Source organism: Uranotaenia lowii, chromosome 3 (genome assembly GCF_029784155.1).
Source record: "Uranotaenia lowii strain MFRU-FL chromosome 3, ASM2978415v1, whole genome shotgun sequence".
Taxonomy (NCBI): Eukaryota; Metazoa; Arthropoda; class Insecta; order Diptera; family Culicidae; genus Uranotaenia; species Uranotaenia lowii.
The window spans coordinates 101,579,167-101,597,087 of record NC_073693.1 but is presented as its reverse complement, the minus strand read 5'-3'; the positions used below and the strand labels follow the sequence as shown (position 1 = coordinate 101,597,087).

The 17,921-nt window shown below is 33.2% G+C and overlaps 1 protein-coding gene across 14 annotated transcripts in view; it reads left to right on the top strand.

Moving 5' to 3' along the window:
• LOC129757026 (glucose transporter type 1) overlaps nucleotides 1-17,921 on the top strand; it is an 875,183-nt gene that overhangs the window by 488,738 nt on the left and 368,524 nt on the right. For all 14 annotated transcript variants that reach the window (XR_008739590.1, XR_008739591.1, XM_055754123.1 and 11 more), the window contains one exon: nucleotides 12,127-12,157. The gene's annotated coding sequence lies outside the window, so the exon portion shown is untranslated. The remainder of the gene's footprint in view (nucleotides 1-12,126; nucleotides 12,158-17,921) is intronic.

Here is a 17,921-nt window from a genome sequence, read left to right as displayed (position 1 = left end):
TCTCGAGAAAAGTAACCCTTTTCCCGTTCTCGGTGCACTTTCTGACCAAAAGAATGTTTTCGTCGAGCTCTGGAATCACAAGTACATTGTACAATATATAATTGGAACAATTGACTTTCCAATTGAACTGCTCAGATGCATTGTTCCAGTTCGCTTGGCTCTTAAACACTCGCCAGTCTTTGCTGTGTTGATGACATATGGCTCTGCCAGAGTCTTGACATCAACCAACAGGCTCTGATCTCTCATCATGTGTTGAGGGGCACCAGAATCGATGACAAATCGAACCTTACGGTGGTTCTGGTGGCTGATAACCTCAGCTTGCAAGCGATGGGAACTTCTAGCAGGTTGTTTTCTGGTATCTACAGAAGAACAACCTCTTTTAGCCATCAACACCTTTTCTCGATGACTTCGAGTATTGGCTAGGTTTGGCGGCATGGGGCGGTTTAAGTCGCTGGCGACTAACCGTAATTCGAATCACCTCTACAAACGATTCAGGAACTGCTTCCAGCTGCGCTTGAGAATGCATACAGCAATGCACAACCATAGCACGAGAATGTAGTAATTTTCCCGTATGTTTGGATAACGAGCCGCTATTAAGCCTACACCCATTCTGAACCCTTTCGGCTAGCAACTCCAACCAATTAATCCAGGGTGTTCCTCCAGGTGGACATTCGGACCTTCGCGCGGCCCGGTTGCGGATCCAAAGACTCCTCCCGGTCGTCGGACGTGAGCTCGCACATGCTAACCGCAGCGTGGCTCTTGACTGCATCGAGAGTAACCCTCTCGATACGCGAACCTTCCCGGACTCGATTGCTGGAGGCACCTCCTTGCTGGGCTGGAACTGAGCTGGGTCATCTCGGCGCAGGCTGGTCCCTCTGGCTGGTAGTCTTCTGGGTGCTGGCTGGTTCATTTGCTAACCGCAAGTTAAAAACTTGAGAGTACCCCTCTCGAACTAACTCGTAATCCAAACGTATATGGGATCATAAACTGTTGAAAACGGAGGTTTCAGTGGTGCAATAGGGTTATCTTTATTCAGGTCCTGAAATAACTACCCATTTCATTGAGCCAGAAGAGCAATGGATTTTGTTCGGTCTAAATTCTTCCGGGGGGTTGTGAAGCGCGTGTACTGCTTGCTAAAAACATTTGAAAATCTGGTAGAATTCCTACGTCTTTTTGAAAATTCTAAAAACGTTCCAACAATTTTTTGAAAAACTTCTTAAAAAGCATACCAATCGATTGTTGAGATTTTAATCCATCACTGGGTATATAAAAAGTGGGCAGTTTTGATTACGATTTATTTTTTGTTTTCATTGTCAAATTACAAATAACAGCAATTTTGGAGAAATTATGTGTATTCTGTGAAAATGATGATCGTGTTATCAAAAAAAAAACTCAAATTTGAATTTGGAAGATCGGAACAACTTGAATGAAATAGAACGCTGCAAAGTAAATATTTAAAGAGAGAAGTTAGAAGTTTTTTTTGGAAATTCCAGGGTAGCGGTCGAAACTGCCATGCGACCCTCAAATTTGTATATTTGATTGGAAAGATTTATTTTTCCCAATTTCAAAACATATAAAATAATTTTTTTATACCAAAGTACTCAAAAATGTCATTTTTCGGAGGTACAAAGCTTTCTATAGGTCATCTGCTAAGTCAAAATAATTAAAACTTTATATTTTCAAAATCTTGAATAAATTTCATAAATAATGAATCTAAAATCATGAATATCGATCGAGAGATTTAAGCAGGGGAACAAAATTAATTCACTCGTCAAAACGATCGAAAAATAATTTGTTTAAAATTTTGCGAACGACGTGGGAAGGTTAATATTTTTTTTTATATTTCCTCTATGCTAAGAATTTTTCTTACAATTTGATCTCATCGATAAATATTTCAAATGTTATCTTTATAACAAAAAACCCTCAAGGTACAAGTTAACAAGATAGAGTGAATGCCTGCAATTTTGATCCCACATCTAAAAGTCGACAACAACGACGCATCATCTCTCAACTCTTATCGTCGCGTCGAAGGTCGATGCGGCTGGAACGATTTTTAAGGCCTTAAGGCCCCGGTAGTTAGTGATGCCGCTGCGGCTTTTCCGGTTTTATTACGCTCCTGCCACTACTACGGCATCACGTTGATGTAGAGGTACTAATCCCGAATTTCAGCCGCTCGTTTTCATCTTCTGCCAGTCAAGTACGGCTTTATGGCCTCATTCGAGAGGGCGCTTCTCCTTCCTTGGTGGCACGGTTTGATATGAGCCTGTTTTCGGGGCGTTTTTAACTCGTAGGGGAAGGTAAAGATCCCGTATTCTTTCCACGTGCAACATTCCGTGTATGTTTCTGGTGGATATGTGGTCTCCTTACTTTTTAGGGCTTCTCTCATTGTAGAAGATGTTTTTTTCGAAGGTTTTTACTATAGTGGTGGAAAGGCGCAGCCCGATATTTTTGGTACATTTTAAGCCTGCGGGTTTGATTGCAGAGAAAATGATTTAGGTTTTTTTTACCATCCCTTTCTTGGAAGCTGCAGTCGCAGAGTTACATTCAAGGGAGGCAGCCAGGGAAAAAGGAACATTCATGCTTCAAAAAGATACTTCACCGTATTGACTCATAACCATAAGGGTTTGTTGTCGTTGTTGTTGTTTGCTAGGTCATAACAGAGAGACCACCGGCATCATCGTCATCATCATCATCAGCATCAACAAAGCCATTTCCAAGGCTCTCCCTAGCTTTTCCTTCCGCTTTCCACCAAGCCAATGATTGGCAGCCATATTGGGATATCTTTGAAGGAATGGCATTCAAAAACATCAAACTCTATCACAGTGTGTCTGTGATTATACTTTATTTTAAAAAAAGCCTATTTTTAATTTTTTGGACGATAGGAAAACCAAAACATTTCCCTTATATTTAGCCTAAATGATTGAAAAATAAACCGGGGATTTAGAATACCGTAAACTGAGGGAACTTTGACCTGCGGGGTAACTTTGATTAACATGAAATCCTTGCAGATAATCATCATTAACTAAGTATAAAGTTAAAATATCTGAAAACTGTTTACTACGTTTGAAAGCCTATAAATTTAGCTACAAATAAGATAAATTTGGTTTTTATTAGGAGATTTTTTATATTACTTAAAATGTAATTTTAAAATCAATAACGTCCATCTTTTGAGTATATTTGTTTTTGAAAAAAAAAAAACGTTAAAACCTTAAATTGAATTCAAACAAAAAATTACTGTCATCGATGGTTTTAGCCTTCTGTGCTAGATACGCTAGATACGTAGAAAGTGATCAAAGTTACCCCGACACTCGAAATCTGGTTTTGTAACAAACATTTAATTATAACCACCTATGTTGTTTGGATTTACTGCATTCAATGATCATGTTTAATACTCCTCACCTTAGTAAGTCTTTTAAAGCTTTAAGGTGTTACGAAAAAGTAACCCTTTCCAAAATATTCTAAAATTAATGAAAAAAATGATCAAAGTTCCCCCAGTTTACGGTACTTCGTATAAATTAAGAAAGATTGGAGAATTTTTCAACCTTATTTATTCATGATTTTTTGAAAGGCCCATTCATAATTATCACTGTAAAAAACATCTTCAAACTTTCCAAACCTTCTAGAATATATTGATTTATAGAAAAAAAAATCTGACAGCAACGCTATCGAGTGCTTCGATGTGATACAAATTCAGAGAAAAAATATATAATGTCGTAGTTACGGTAATTATAATTTCATGAATATAAACTAGGAGCACTTTTCAATGCTGATTATTGTATCGACTATCTGGTAGAATACAAATAAAAAGTTTTAAAAGTCAATCGATTCTCGAAAATTTATTGAGAGGTATGGGGAAAATGTAACTTAAAATGCTATTAAAAGATACTTGAAAAAAAAATGGCCTACATTTTTTCTCGTTGCTCACTTCAAATAAACAGAAAAAAATACGATCTTTGTTGATTGAGTAGCTTTATTGAAATACTGCGACATCCAAACTTAGACACGATACTCATAAAAGGGTCATGCAACGTTACACGATTTCTCTATGAAACGTGTGACCAACGTCTTTTGCTAAGGGCTTGTGATATAGCTCAGTTGGCAAATCCGTTGCTCCTGAGCCGATGTCCGTGAATTCCAGCCCAAGAGTAAATATCAAACACAGTTGTACTGGATGAGTTTTTCAATAACTGTCCGCCAACTGCAACGTTAATATAAAGTCGCGAATACCATAAAGATGGTAGAACGACTATAATCGAAACAAAAAAAAATATCTTTTTCTAAGTTTTAGTGAATCTCGTTTTTGAGCAATTTTTTTTATCCGAATTAAGCTTTTTTTTTTTGCTTAAAGAGCATTGGAGATGAAACCTTAAATCTGAGAAAAAAGCTTAAATCTGGCAAAAAAAAGCTTAAATCTGAGAGATGTTCTCTACACCGCTTCTATAACGTTGCATGGGCTTGACTAATAACAATCTTTTTTTATTTAAAATCTCTAGATTAAGGCTGCCAGATTGCCCGGTTTTATCCGGGTTTGACGGGATATTTAATACAAAATTTTACATTTGGCCCATTTGCCCGGATTTCACTGAATAAAACCCGGAATTTGCTTTGATTTATTCCCTTTATTTGCCAAAACAAACAAACAAAAATTGGGTTGTAAATTTTTTTATTTGTGTGTCCAGAACGGAATTTTTGAGCAAGTTTTATAAAAACTTATCATGAAAAGATTTTTGAAATCCTAAAATACGATTTAAAAACTGCTGATGAATTAAGATAAAAAATAATTTTTTTTCAAGTTTTTTTTTTCTCGATTTGTGTTAAGTAATTCGTGAATTTCGATCAAATTTTTCCAGATATTGCCCGGGTTTTTGGTCGACAATTTTGAAATCTGATGAAACTCACCGTTCTGATTCGGATCCCCCTGTAGAAACTCGGATTGGATCCTTTCGATCTGCCACTTGAAGACTGCTGCCAATTGCAGCTGAACTAAACATTATTTGTTTTGGTTCTGCACATGCTTTGGTCAACTCGCAACTGAACAATAGCAATGATGATTGCTTATGACTGCTGATGATGATGTTTACGGTACAAATGTGTATAGTATCACACTGTGAAGCCAAACGACTGAAACTAGGTTCGTATTAATGCAGCAGTGTCGCCAAATAATCTGTGTGGTTATTTCAGAATACCACGCATAATTGAGAACATTAATAAGTGACGATATAATTTCAGTGTAATGATGTAAATAGCTATCGCTTATGTTAAAAGTAGTTATTTAAGGACTTGACGAACAAAGATTAACTCTTTTTCACCACTGAAATCTCTAATGTTACTTAATTTTCAACAAAATCAAATTCCTGGATTTAGCATGGTTTTTTGATAAAAAAAGCCCGGATTTGTCCGGCCCGGATAAGTGCTGAAAAAATTCTGGCAAACTTACTCTAGATTATCCGCCCTATTCTTTCACACCAAAAAACATATTTGAGCTCCCTGATAATGGACGCCACTGTTTTCAGCATGACTACAGCGTACATATGACGAACGCGATGAAGGCGTTACTTATGTTAGGAACCAATTTTTTTAAAAGCTAAATTCGAAGGAATGGACAAATATGTAACTACATTAACGTTAATGTGTGAATCTCAGTGGAAATAAATCCTTTTAAGAGATCCACAGAAGGCAACAAGAATTTACAAAATAAAATTAGGCTACATTTTTTTTTAAATCAACGAAGGCTGTCTCCAAACAAATTTAAAAAAAACTAAAAACAAAAACAATTCTTAATTTAAAAAAAAAAATATTTTTTAAATTTTCAATCAAAATTTTAAATCATATCTCTAGAAAAAATTTCAAATGAAGATTTAAATACCCTCTTAATCTCGAAAGCATGTGTTAAATAAAAAAAAAAATGTCGTGGAACTGGGTATAAAATGCACTGAGCCAACAAGATGCGCCACCTTCAGTATCTCACGAAACCAAAAGATTTCAACATTTATGAAAATGTCAGTTTGTCCTTTTCACACTATTGTGCGTTTCCAAACATTTGTGGACCTTTTAAGTTTTCTATGTGACGTAAATGTTTAGGAGATTCTCTTGAAATTTATCAACTTTGCTCGTAAGGAATTATGGCATCTCAAAGCAACAAAAATCATTTGTCATCTGTTCCAATGATGATCATTGGTCTTTTTATTAATACCACAACGAAGAAAATTTCTTATTCAGTTATTATTTCTTTTGTTTAAACAATTTTTAATAAACACGTCGAGGCTGGACAATGCCCGCCAGACTAGGGTTACCATATCCCACAAGAGCAAAAAGAGTACATCTAGATAATTTTTCGAAAAAGGTCAGGAGAAATGTTATACAGTTGAACTCTTCTTATCCGAACTCCGGTTTTCTGAGCTTCTGGGTTATAGCAGCAATCAGATTGAAACAAGATCCATATATTTATCGAGCTTTGCATGGTATGCAAAACATAAGCAAAAGGATGGACAGTACAACCCCGCTTATCCGAGGTAGTCGTGGGAGGGCGGGGAAGGACCATCTCGAATAAATGAAATCTCGGATTAAACAAAATAAATTGAAAACCCCTATCCTTTTGCCCTAGTGTTGCATATTATCCAGACGCATAGCTCAGTATACTTACATGGATTTTTTTTTAAACCACAAAAAAATAATAATGAATCCATTTCAAAAAGAGTTTTTTTTGATACGTTATTCCCTTTACAACCATTAATTGAAGTTTGTGCCCATTTTGTTTGTGTACGAGGCATTTAGCATATTACCTAAATTTCTGCATATTGATAACTGTTTGCATACTGAAAGGCACTTATCACGCTCGCTGTTTATGGAAAAACAAATGCGCATGTTTATGAAAACAAGATGTTGAAGCTATTTGTTGAAAGCTGTATTCCTTCCTTAGTTTTTGCATAAGATGTGAGATATATTCATAAAATGAAAGAAAAACATTGATTTTTCTGATCACATGTCTTTCAACAAAAAAAAAGAGTACATTTGGTAAAATTTCACAAAAAGAAGAGTACGTCTATTTCTCGTTCAAAAAAGAGTACATGTACTCTTAAAAGAGTACGTTTGGTATCCCTACGCCAGACCCGTTTGTCTATAAGCATATTTCATATTTGTTTAAATTTATGTGCAGTTTACATCACAACACTTTTAAAGAAATTTCTTTGTTGCTATGGAAAACATAACTTTAATATAAACGGAAATATTTGAAATACCTGAATTTAACATAGATTTTAAAAACTATTCACAAGAATGTCAGCATATCTGGCAGCACTGCACGTAGCGATACATTTTTCCGTCTCTGAAGTAAAATAACAGTGTTTTTTTTCCTGGCAAACACTTTTGAAGGCACTTGAATCAGCCAACACGTATTGAGCGTTAACCGGCGCGTATGAGAACATACTGAGCACTTAACTCCTAACGAAGTGGAAATTATACTTTAGAACATGGATGAGCAACACGCGGCCCTCGAGACATGTCTGTGCTTATTTCAAATTAAATTTATTTCACAATTTTTTTCTAAGACAGATTGTTAATTATCATTAAACAGCAGCCCCTACTAAACCAAAAATAATGTTTTAATCACTTAATCAAAAATGCACGTCCCTTATTTGCAGTTGCATTTGGCCCACAATCATCCGGATTGTTGACACTTTTATAGGATTTCTCAACAAAAACAATATCTGTAATTCTGTTGTTCAACCCCTGTCACTATTACTCAGGAAAACAGCTTTTTTGGTGCCTATGTTCCAATAACTGATTTTGTTAGATTTTGGCGTGCAAAACTAGATGCAAAACAATCCACAGATTTTGTCTATCACTTCTGGTTTCGGTGATATGGCTTGTGGAAATTTCAAAATTAATCAGTTTTTGATTAAAATCGATCTTTTATAACTGATAAACCAAAAAACCTTCTTAAAAACCAAAAGCTGATTTCGAATCAAATTACTATCCTGTAGAGAATAGATGAGAATGAATAAAAGATATATATATATATAAAATAAGAAAGTTTAAATAGTTTTAAATTTGACATGATATTGGGCTCCGCGTTTCATCGTGTAAGTTGAGAGCGAGCGAGAAAAATCCCAAGCTCCCAAAAAGGAGCAGAGCAATTATTCAATTGTTCTACGACTATTGGATTATACGGATGTGCGTTGTTAAAGCAGAAAATAGTTAGAATCGAAAAGAAACTGGCGGATTCGACATATCCTTCATTCAATTTTAAAATTTATAGAAACTCCAAAAAATAAGATTGAACAACTTTGTTGAAGATTGCGAAATGATTTGAATAACGGCTCTAGAAATATAAAAGATTCAATTTTGTTTAATGTTTTCTTCAAAATTTCGTCAAAACTCCCGTTTTTTCAAGTTAGGAAAAAAATAATAAAAATAAAACTACCATAACTTTTTTCTCAGAATTTAAAATTACTCGTGGTCTTTGGGAAGGTTAATAATTGAGTATATAAGTATTTATTTTTTACAGTTTTGTAAAATAAGTACACAAATTGAATCTCTTTTTTTAACCTATTTTTTTCAAAGTTATTTCAAAAACAAAAGCTGACATAACAAACTCATTAAATATTTAGATTCAGCGCCTCTGTATAAGTCAAAATCAATTCTGAGATTCCTTGCTTCTCGGAAAAACGTGAACCTTGTAGGCTGGTGTAATGCGTGATGCTATTTTCAGAAATTCCGTTGGAAAATCATTCCAAAAATCGCTTGAATTGAGTCATTTTACTTGAAAAATAGCAATCCACATCACCAAAGTCATGAGATTTTCATGATTCAGCCTTAGAAGACGACATATAAACCAAAAATATCTTATGACCGAAAAAACATTTTTTTTAAATAACGTGTGTTGATGTTTGACGTGAAGCAGAAAATTGTAGACGTATTGCAAAAATACTCAATCTGTTTTCGAGATGATTAATCTGATCCTTCAGATACAGTTTTTTCCGTTTTATCGCGTTGCAAAAATTATCAATTTATATCAAGAAGTATTAATTGTATTTTCCAAGAATATTATTTTATCCGTTTTAGCAACAGCACATTGCGCCAAGACGTAAGATTGATGTTACCAGAAAGGAATAATACTGAAGATTCAGCCTTTAATATTTTACTATGCGGAATATCCCAGCGATATTTAAATTAAATTATCTTAGAAAATTTATGAAATCTGCAAAAAGAAAAATTTCAGAATTAAAAATTTAAACTGTAACATTGCCAAACAAATCTGGATTGAAACTTTTCGAAAAATTAGCACAGAAAAAAATCGCTATGGTTAAGCTCTATTAACTTTTTAATGGAAGTGATGACGAAAAATGCCATCGCATTTGTTCGAACAAAACGGGGTATTCTCTAAAAACAATTCAAATCTTTTTACGAACCATAGAAAGACTTTCCAAGTTTTTCGTTCATTGTAAATAAAAGGGAAGCAAATGATGTTTCCCTATTGTCAAAAAGGATATTCGCTTAACATTTCAAATCAATTTAAACATTATGAATCTCTAATCAAGATTTAGTGGTTATTCAGTTGTGGCTGATTCAATCACCTTATACTTACAAAAATGTTTATGCAAGTCCATGAATTCGTTTTTTTATCCTTTTTCAGTTTAATTTTCGTTGAAAATATGTCGTTATAAAAACGTAAAGCTCTGCAAACTATTTTTGCCCAAAAGTTGTTTTTTAATGCGGCCCGTCGAAAGAATTTCAAATCAAAAGTGGCCCGTTGCTTCAAAAGGTTGCTCATCCCTGCTTTAGAAAGCCTTTCAAAATTCGATTAAGACGTATATTATTGATTAGTGTTCATATATTTTTTTGAAGAACAGTCCTCTGTTCAAAATCGTTTTTGAATTAACTGAATCACATTCTTCATTTGCGAATGATAAAACATTCTTTTTTACGTGTGCGTCTTACCTCTAAAGTCTGTTTCACATAGATAGAACCTATTTGCTGATCAAAATTCATTTGGTTATTTATCAGAAGAATGTTTCAGAATTCCGTAATTCAATTCTGTTTTGGAAGAAATTCCTGATATTGAAGAAAATTACACAGACATACATTTTTAAAGAGCAATAAATGATAAAAATGCTTTATGAATGTATTTTTTGAGAAAACTGAACTTGAAGATCTAACTAAACATCAATTCGATGTTTGTCGACATTCAATGATCCGTTAGGTTATTTGCTTTGAAGTCAAATTTGAAGAACAAATATGGTTCAACTTTTTGAAATTGTTCTCCAAAATCGAAAACAAGGCAGCTCAATTTGCAATATTTTGTAGTCGAAAAATGAACGATTTTTTTCTACAATAAATAAAAGTGGATTTATTTATGTGGATTTTTTTTTAATCTTTAGTTGAAGTTTAGTAAACTAGAAAATTTATCGTATTTTGCAACTAGATTCCATGTAAAAAAATCAACATAATCCCACATTTTTATATTGAAAAAAGTGTATTGCCTAACAAAAAAAATAAATATAATTGCTACGCAAAATACATTTGCGATTTTGTTACCTATTCGTCAAACAATATAAGCATGTGTTTGCGAAATTTCCAAAAAATTATCAAACTTTTCTTAGCATTTATTTAAAAACTCCTAAACGAGTAAAGTTATGACTATCAATTTTATGGTTTCATGTAGCCTAAAACTGCCGGAGCCCTTTTAGCCAGGTTTTCTGGGTTTTCGACCACTGTGGAACGGTCCGATTATATCATAAAACTGAAAATAGCGTCTTTAATACTTAAAAGTTGTATTATGTGGTTCAAAGAATCGCTACAGTTTATGTATTTGATAGACAAACAAATGTTTGCTTTAAGAGTGATTTTTCCGACTTGGTAAAAAAACATTTTAACTTTTTAACCTACAAGAAATTGCAAAATACAATATGAGGTTATTTTTAAATCTACATGTATTGATTTCATTTTTTCCAGTTTTGTTTTTTTGTTTTTGTAATTTTTGTAAATTTTTTTCATTTTTATCATTTTTATAATTTTTGTCATTTTTGTCATTTTTGTCATTTTTGTCATTTTTGTCATTTTTGTCATTTTTGTCATTTTTGTCATTTTTGTCATTTTTGTCATTTTTGTCATTTTTGTCATTTTTGTCATTTTTGTCATTTTTTGTCATTTTTGTCATTTTTGTCATTTTTGTCATTTTTGTCATTTTTGTCATTTTTGTCATTTTTGTCATTTTTGTCATTTTTGTCATTTTTGTCATTTTTGTCATTTTTGTCATTTTTGTCATTTTTGTCATTTTTGTCATTTTTGTCATTTTTGTCATTTTTGTCATTTTTGTCATTTTTGTCATTTTTGTCATTTTTGTCATTTTTGTCATTTTTGTCATTTTTGTCATTTTTGTCATTTTTGTCATTTTTGTCATTTTTGTCATTTTTGTCATTTTTGTCATTTTTGTCATTTTTGTCATTTTTGTCATTTTTGTCATTTTTGTCATTTTTGTCATTTTTGTCATTTTTTATGATTTAATTTTTGTCATTTTTGTGATTTTTGTTCCACGAAGCAGAAACACCGTGACATCGCACGAACGGGGAAAGCCTAATGACATGGGATCCAAGGATCCTTCGAAGAATGGCGTCCTTCCCACGTACACTCACACAAACACTCACACACACACTCCCATCCATAGACAGATCTCCGCAAGTCTCGAATCAGGCAGACGTACAGGCGACGCCATTTCAATGCCATCGGCTATGTTATGCTGCCTTGCTGATTATGGTTTACTTCTTCTCGTTTCTCAGTTTTTTCCTCTTCCTGAGGCTCGGCTCGTTTGCAATTCAATGGCAATGGTAATGGCGGTCGCGTATTGGATGTGGTGGTGTCGTCGTTTTCATTGAGAGGTTCTTTCCGAATTTTTGGGCTGCTGCTGCTGCTGCCCTAAATTGATTGTATCGGCTTTTGATGTTCGGTTCCATTACCGTTCGCATTTCTCGGTTGGAGTAATTTGATGGCTTCTGACACATATCAATTAGGACGGGCCCAAGTAGATAGCTGGCTTTCACTTCCTCCATTTTTCCCCGCAACATAACGACCAATGGGTGTAACAATGAAAAATTATTGAAGTGTTTTTTTTTCCTTTTTTCTTTGCAGCGTTCGGAAAAGTGCGTCTCTGAAGATAAAAGTAAGTAAAATTCCTATTTTTTTCTAAATAATTTCATGAATATAAGCAAATGTATCCAAATCATAGTTTATTTTTAAATTCGAACGCAGATTTTTGTTACGGTTCCCAACTCTCCACAATAGAAACTTGAAAAGTTTTTGACGGTCGCCAATCAAGGAAAAGAGCAGCAACTACTGCAATCAACGATATTGAAATTTTTACAGTATATAATCGACCTCAATGTAATACTCGTTAGAGATGGTGAACCTAAACTTTTCAAAACATTGGCCTTGAAAATAAAAAAAAATAATCGAAAATCAATGAAAAAAAGTTAGATATTATTTTACATGTCATTTATTTATACCTAATTGAACCCTCAAAATAACGTATTATACTTTTTCCTTCTAACAACAAACATTACAATCTTCTGCCAACATTCAAATTGATTTTAAAATTCATACTTTCTTCTGGAAGATCACTAAAACCACCAACAGTTACAGTTAAAAATGGAAAATAACTTTTATACCTTTTTACCTTTTATACCCATATGCAAATCAACGAACAACTTCTATCAAAGAGGCAGAAAATAATAAAAAAATTGCCTAATCTTGGCATACAATTTCGGCAACTGAACGCACTAGAGTGATGGCATGTTTAAAAAGATTCAATTTTATGGCTTCTGTATGCTTCAAATTTCAGGCTTATATGGGCTAAAGTGTTTACAAAATATGAAAATTTGAAAATTAACAAAAACATTTTTAGAATAAGCCCTAAAACAAACTGCCAACACTGTAGAAGTTTGTTTTTTATCGATACTGAAATAAAACGTAAATTTCGTAACATCAAATAAAAGGAGTAATTTTCAACACTTTTGACTGCAACTAGACTTGTTTTCTAAACCAGCACTAATTCAATTTCCATCATAGACCTATCAACGAAGCTCTCTCTATAAGAACTATATGTAAGATGAATGAAATTTCAGCAACATACTCGAATGGAAACCACCATTTCTGCTATCATTCCTACCGGTTCCCAAATCCTAAATTAACTCGACAGCCGATAAATTAGCGAAATTGAATAAATTATCTCGTAATTTTCAACGTCGTCTTCGTCATCGTTGTCGTACTTTGTATCGCGGCGTCGTCCTCCCGAAAACCCATCCACCAATCCAAACCACACCGAGACTCTAGAGTTTCGGGCGAATTTCTGGAAGCTCCAAGGGAAGCTCTGATGTGGGTTTTCGTACGGAATCTTTGAGAGGGGATGTGTGTATGTGAGTAGCTTCTTCCAAAATAGCAAGCAAATTTTAGCACTCGGTTTTGCGGTACCGCTTTCCATCTGACTTGGGCGAAAACTTGAGAAAACTCACCCGAGTGGAAGTATCGAAGCCAATCAATATGTGCTATCATTTGTCAAGGTTGCCAGATTAAAGCTAATTTTAAAATTCAATTTTTTTTTTAAATTTTTGATGTTTGAATTGGAGGTTCCACAAACTTCAAAAGATATTCAAAGGCAAATTTCAAACTACCTTTTAAAAACTGACAACCCTAGAAATTCAAAATTTTAGACAGCAAAGCTCCTTCCATCAAAGTTTTGTTTCGTCTAGAGACCGAGAGTCGGGTCCCGGGATGTTAAGCGAAAATGAGCCTAGGACATCATCTTCCACTAGGTAGACATCCGTAGATGTTGGCTCTCAATTTCAAAACGGAACGTTGCTGATAACGTGGCTCAATTTGTGAATTTTCCAGCACTTTGAAGGCACATCTGCTCCTGGGTAGAGGCACCGGAACCTATCATCGTCGATTCATAATTGAACGAACAACTGATGGCGACGACGACTTTAAGAAGTAGCAGAAGTAGGGGGATATCCATGACATGTGTGAGAGACGATAACGAGGAAATTGACTTGAGAGAAGCGGATCGGGGGCAGCCAGCAGCGATTCAAAATTTATCGGTTTCGTCACTGATATGGGGGGATCTTATATTGAACAATCACAAATTACAAATAGTTTGGCAAATTCAATGATATTCAAAAATTTGAAATAATTAATATTAGATTGACAAATTATTTTTGTTCTAATATTTCTATGAATAGAATCATTAGTTATTTTTTTCTTAACTGTTTTGAGATATTTCTTCCATTGTTTTCAGTATTTTTTGAAGTCTCGTTTTATTTTGAACTTATTTAAATGTTATTTTACGTAAGTAATTTAAAATACATACTTTGAATTCAGATACTCTCTGGAGCCACCACTATGTTTGTTAACTAATAAGCCATCTCCATTTGGGTGGTTTTAAAACAGGGTATATTACCGATGTTTAATTTTGGCGGCTCAAATTGTTTTTTGGACCAGTAAAAACTTTTGCCAATTTTGAGCTCTATCGGTTTACTTTAAGGAGTCGCTCAACGACGCTCAAATTCTTTAGAAATTTTTTTTCTCAATTTGTTCTGCTCAATTTGCCAAAATCAATGTGATGGCTCCATCTGGAACAATTTGAGACAATTTAAAAAAAAAATTGATAAAAATGTTTGAAAATATCTCTTTCAAAATGCTGTAGTCTCGCAATCAGCTACCAAAAAAGTTTCAAACCAATTTATCTCACTTAGTTTTTAACCATTCTAGTTTTAGCATGTTATAATGACTTTGTTCTGATAGATCAAAGAAATTTGAAGTGATCAAGACATTGTTGAAGGCTACAATTTGAGGCCTTATTCAGATAACTTATATATTGGGATGTTTCAAAATTGCGAGATGTCTGGGAATCTGAGGTCTAAACCTCTAAATGATTGTTGGCTGTTGAGAACAAACTTTTGTATGAGACCAACTCAAAAAAATATGATTAGAGGTTCCGCAAACGCGGTCTTTGAAAAAAGTACACTTATCAAAGATAACTTTTTTTTAATGTTGGGTCCTAAAATTTTCAAAAACATGATATATTTTATATTTTTGAAATTTTGTTTGGATTTCAAACCTACACGTTTTATATCTAAAATGAATCAACTTTGTATCAACATTTTGAATCAGAAAGAAGTTTTCTATAAACAAAATTATGATCCATAAACTTGAAATTCAACTTACCAAAATGTGTACTCAGCGTAATTTTTTTCGATGCTGCCATCAAAGTATGCGTCTTTTGTGCATTCATATTTAGCTAAACATAGTTTGTTGTTTGTATCATCCTGTGATGAGCTTTTCACGATTCAATCCTTAAAGGATATTTTTTATTAAGTTTATCAAATTCGATTTTATATATACCTACTTAAAAATCGAAATACTTGCAAAAGATAAGACTTGGATGATTAAAGAAAATTATCAGAAGGTTATTTGCACATTTGAGATTTTTTATTATAAGGATTGAATAAAGAATAACTCTTCACAAGATGATCCAAACAATATGCTATGTTCTGCTAATTTGAATGCACAAAAATCCGTATCTGTTGATGGCAGCATCATAAAAAAAATTTCGTTTGGTACACATTTGTCAGTTGAATGAAAAATTTATGAACAAAACAAATTTTGTTTGTTAGAAAATAGCTTGCTAATTTTAAATTTTAATACAAATTTGTTTCATTCTATATTTTTTACGTGTAGTTTTGAATCCAAATAAAATTTCAAAATTTCAAGTGGACTTTTTTCAATGATCGCGTTTGCAGAACCTCTAAACATGATTTGTTTTTAGTTGGCACCAGACAAAAGTATGTTTTCCTCAAAAAATTCTATCATTTGGAGGTTGAGCCCCTAGATTCCCAGACACTTTGCAATTATGGGAAACCCTATTTCGAATATGATTTTTGACAATATTCTGCAACAATCATTTATTTTAGAGTTATTCAAAGTCGAAGATTTTTTTTTTGAAAAAACATGCTTGGGGAAAAGGCTGTAAATCAGTGATTAAGTGCTAAATGCTTCACCAACAGTGTCAACAGTGTCTGAGAAAGCTGCAGTTGGAAGCTTTATGTTGCACATATGGAAACAATTTTTTTAGAACTTCAAAAATTAAAAAAAGTGGTGTAAAAACATTAAATTTTTATGGGTACCTTCTCGTTCTTAAAGTGGGGGGGAGTCCTTCACTACAATAGATCATCTCTTCATGCCAAAGCTTTCATGTGAAAGAAATTTATTGAAAATTACTGAAAATTTTTTGAGTTTAGTAGTTCCAATCCAATACAATGGATAATTTTTAAGCCTTGTTGGGCTGTCATGTTTTTGTATCAAATTTGATCAATATCTTGAAAATTGTTCGCCAAATATAGTATTTTACATTGATTTAAACTTGTAATCCTTGGTATGAGAACTGCAAGTGGCGTTTCAATGTAATAAATCGTCTTGTTTTACCAAATTTATGAAAAATGATCAAAAATTAATCGAACTGTGTTGTATATTTTTTAAGATTTCCTCTGAGTCACGTTTCTAAAACTGAATGTTTCATTATTGTCATGAATCATCTAGTCAAGTCAAAATCATAATTTAGTAGGAGAGGCCACTGAATGCATTTGTTTTTTTTGGGTTCTTAATTCCGTAAAAAACTTGGAAATTGTTGATTCGTGTTGAATTTCACATTGATTTTATATAGAAGCCCCCCTTCTTCAGATGCTTTAAATCATCTCGTAATGTAACAACTCTTTATTATCGGAAATAAATAAAAATGAATTCAAAACTGTTTCCGTTTCTTTTAATTTAAATTAATTTTGTATGAGACTTCTAAGCTTCCCCTTAACCCCCACCACGCATAAAAAAGGGTGAGGGGTTCAAGTAAAACCTATCATTTTCCTATGTTAAAACTTATTTTTTTCTTATTTTGTGAGAATATCTCAAAAACTCTTTTTTTTTTGTCAACACTTGTTTGTAGATCAAATTCTACAAAAAGCGTTCAGACATTTTTCGCGTTGCATCGAATAATGCAAAGAAATCTCAGGAGAACTTACACTTTAATCCCTTTATCAACAGCTGGATAACATCAGTTTCAAATATCGTTTTCTCTTTTTGAAGGTGAATAAATTTGCAATTTTTGTGGATAATTATGAATTTCTGATTAACAAAGCGATGTAAATCTCTTTTTTTTTGGAGAATTTTCAATTTCATAGGTGATTCTGGAGAAGATGTATGAATATTAAATGTTTGAATTTCAATGAACAAATTTACCGACATTTCAAGATAGATTCATACATTAAAACAAAAATGTTGGTTCTTATTACTTGAAAATAAGTTAAGAATTCAAGAGGATTTTTTTATAATAATGATGGCATATTTTTAATAATTATAACGGAATGAAAACTGCAGAAGTTATGAATATTCAGTTTTAACTGAAATGTAAGGTCTTTGAATAAAATTGAAGAATTACAGTAAAATGGGTTTCAAAAAAAAAAATAAAACTTCGATCAAAAAATAATAATGATTATAGGCTTGAAAGAAGATAAAGTGTAAAATTTAAGCTGGATCGAACAGCAGTAGGGAATTGCAATGAGTCTAAATTGCGAAGGAATTTCAAGACATTTTACCAAGAGGAAGTTTAAAAACTGATTTCTCTTCAAAAATTGTTTTAAATCGGATCGTTTACTATCGAATATATTGATGTCTTAATTGAGACAAACATTCCTGATCAAGACCGCTCCAATGTAAGTGATTCTATTGATCTGTTCAATTCTGTTGCACTGTTTGGAAGTGTAAAATATTGAGAAAGTGAATTTTCGACGTTTCGGTACAATAGATGTTTTATTTGGGATTTCGAGAAGCTGCGGTGAGGGGTCTTATATTTGAATCATAGATTTAAGAATGTGAATTGT